The 3,652-nt window shown below is 32.8% G+C and overlaps 1 long non-coding RNA gene across 1 annotated transcript; it reads right to left on the reverse strand.

Annotated features, from left to right (window-relative positions):
* Nucleotides 1-1,413: 1,413 nt before the first annotated feature.
* LOC125057955 lies at nucleotides 1,414-1,883 on the reverse strand. Its single transcript, XR_007118292.1, has 2 exons — nucleotides 1,741-1,883; nucleotides 1,414-1,585 (listed from the first exon to the last, which is right to left on the reverse strand). It is a non-coding gene; the product is annotated as an uncharacterized LOC125057955 (long non-coding RNA).
* Nucleotides 1,884-3,652: the final 1,769 nt, after the last annotated feature.

Raw genomic sequence — 3,652 nt, forward strand, 5'->3', positions numbered from 1 at the left:
TGTTGCCCGCTCGTAATTTATCGCGTCCACCCTTCCTGGTGGTATATTTTGTTATTTCTCACAAGCTTTAGATTATTTTTTTATAAATCACATGCTCTGGCAATTATTTGATATTTAGCGTAGAAACATTGAGAGAATTACGACTTCTAAAAAAAAATGTGAGCCGTCACGGGACGCCAGGCAGATGTGAAACATCGACATTATTATGTAAAAGTAATATGCAGAAAAGAACACATTGTGATAGCAACTGAATATGTCATAATGATAAAATAAAATATTACTATTTTTTTTCCAGATAACGATGACTATTTATTGAATAAACATTTATTTTCATTAAATACAAAAATTTACGAATTTATTTCAAATCGTGACTACTTAATTCGTTTGATTAGTGACTTCGTAATACACACACCGTACACACTACTGCATATAGACTGTATATATATACCATCATATAGTGTTTCATTTCATTTCTGGCGTCGCCACGCCAGAAATCGGTTTTACGTGCGGCTATAGATGTTTCACATCAAATACGTTAAATAAGTTCAATATAACCTCAACCAAAGGTAATCTATTGATGACCATAATATCTTTGTTCTTCTGTGCTAAGTAACAAAATATTAACCTGCAGTTGAGTTTCATTATCGTCAAGGCAGAATACAAAATACCATCCGTATCACCTCGATGTCCGTCGTTCCACATCTGAGGGTTTTCGAAGGCAGTTTTGCCGCGCACCACCGGTATATGGAACCAGCTGCCCACTGAAGTATTTCCGAACCAATTCAACTTAGGGTCCTTCAAGAAAAGAGCGTATCAATTCTTAAAAGACTGGCAACGAAATTGCGAGCCTTCTTCAATGTCCATTAGCGGCGGTATCACTTAACATCAGATGAAGGCTCGTTTGCCTCTAATTACATTAAAAAAGAAAACCATATTACTCTTAAGTTAGGGTAATTAAATAAGGGTAGTCAAATAGTTGAAAGTGCATGAGTCGTATTCTATTACTTAAATCTGATTTATTTTAAATATTTTTATAGTATAATAAACGATAGATTTTTATTTCTGTGTGCAATTGACGTGCCAATTTATCACAAATTACCTACATAATAAATTTTCAAAGGAACAGACGCGGAAATGTGTCTGCTTACGTGCAACGTGGTCAGCTAAAAATTTCAATCGCTATGGTCATTTAAATTTAAGTGCCAATTTGAAAATGTAAATCCAGACGTAACCGTAATATCATTATTAACCCTAGAAAGATAATCATATTTTGTAATACGGAAAAGATAATCATGCGTAAAATTTACGCAAGAATTTGAATTAGTTGTAGGTCTAGGTTTAATCGTTTATTTTAATGAATTGTATGTTATTATATATACACATATATTAGAATTATTAATACTGCAGATAATGTTTTAAACTCCTTTATTTTTACTTAAAAAAAAAGAAAACTTTAAACGTGGTCCGCTACTTCACTGTCGGTGTCCTCACACGGAAGCTCGTCATCACTTTGCATAAGAGCGGCCAGGATTTCGTGTTCGTTTACATTGATACTCCCCATTGTGATATATATTTGCCTCAATATCTTTAAAAATGAAATTATAATATTAGTTATGATATAAAGTATTAAAACAGTACTAAAACTGTCATATAAGCCAAAATCATAAAAGTCACGATAAAGATAATCATGCGTAATTTTGACTCACGAGGTCGTTATATTTCAAAATCGGTGGCACTTACCTTATTGACACTTACGTCACGCGGCAGCTCCCAACGACGAATGAAATGTCCTAAACGCACAGCTATGGATTCGTGCTAATTGGAAAGATAGAGCAATTATTCGAAAACGCATGCGTAAATTTTACGCAGACTATCTTTCCAGGGTTAAAGCATCGAACTAACAATGGTCATCCAATTACGACGAAACGGATAAACGATGATTTTGAAGGCTTCACAAAGGCTCAATATTAAACATTCAGAACAGTTTTAGAGGCTTTTCTGCCAGGGCTGCTACTATATAATTAAAAATAAGAAACGAATTACTTGTATTATATTATCCAATATATTGCCTTGATATTTTAATATTTATAAGAAATAATTACAAAATTCATAATCTATGTATATACGTATAAAAGTAAGTCGTTTTAGTTACACTATTTAAAACTCAAGCACGGCTGTAACGATTTGGCTTAAAAGTGGTGGGAGGTAGAATAGAACCAGGAGACGTTTATTCTGTTTCAGTGGGACGTGACATAAATCGTGGTATAACAAAACGCAACAAACAGAAAAACTAATTTTTTTTAGTCAAAACATTTTGTTAGAATAAAAAGTTATTGAAGTTGATCGGTTGATGTCTTTATTTCGATTTTCTATTTTGATGAGTGTTTAAGTGTAGTAATAGTTCAGATTATTTACAATTCGATTTTGGTTTGTATTTTATCTTTGAAATTTTGTATTTAAGACACATTTGTGTGTACAGGACAACATCTGTCGGGTCTGCTAGTATTAGATAAATAAGTATATGAAACTGTATAAAAGTAGTAATAAAAACAGTCGCATGATGCTAAAAAATACTCCCCTAATCACCTTACTATTCGCTTTTGCCTTATTGGCCTCATTATGCAACGGTTACATACACATGTCCATACAAAGACATGATTTAACACTACGAGCCTTACTTAAGTAATTTGCAGCTAGCCTAATTTACTAAACAGGATTTTTAACGTAAAAAAGTGTCTATGACACTACTTACAGTCTCTATTAAGGGGAAGACACTCTGTTCTTGTGTACTATTTTTTTCTACTTACTACTGTTTATCACTTAAGAGTAACTTGCACTCACACTTATTCGAATGGTTTTGTCCTATTCAATTTAAAAAGACTAAAAAATATATACTTCTTAGTATTTTCTCTAATTTTGTTAAATTGTTTGGAATTAATAATAGAACTCGAGAAATTGAAAGAAAAATCAGGAAAAAGAACAATTTTAAGCTGCTGGCATCAAAATTTGTAGTTCTTAGAATAGGAATGGAATAATTATTATTAGTACGTGCTGTGTCGATAAAATGTATACGTTCCAAGGTCTGATTGTTGAGGTGTATATTTTGTTGCGTAAAAAGCTCTGGTGTTCGGCTTATTGTCATATTATATTTTGACTTTTTCGCATTAATGCTAATACCAAATTCAGAACTCACAGCGGCAACTGAATTGACTAAAGTCTGCAGACCATCGAGGCTCTCTGCAATTAAGATCGTGTCATCAGCGTATCTTAAGTTATTCAGCCGTTTGCCATTAATTGATATATGCCATGTTGACAATTATCTAGGGCTTCTGAATATATTGCATCGGCATACAAGTTAAATAGCAAAGGTGATAGTATCACTTCCAGAAAGAGTTTCAAAACATGACTCATAAGTGAGATAGTCCGATAGTCGCTGCATTTTTTGGGATCTTTGTTTCGGGAATTGTAATAAATGTTGACTTAAGCTAGTCAGAAGGCATAGTTCCTGAGTCGTATATACCATTAAAAAGGGTTGTGATATAATCTAAGTTACATTCCTCAATTTCCTATATAATCTCTGTTGGTATATTATCAGCTCCGACATTACAAACGTTACAAACATACTTACATATAAATCTTTCCTCTTTATAAT

This window comes from Pieris napi, chromosome 17 (genome assembly GCF_905475465.1).
Source record: "Pieris napi chromosome 17, ilPieNapi1.2, whole genome shotgun sequence".
In the NCBI taxonomy this organism is placed as follows: Eukaryota; Metazoa; Arthropoda; class Insecta; order Lepidoptera; family Pieridae; genus Pieris; species Pieris napi.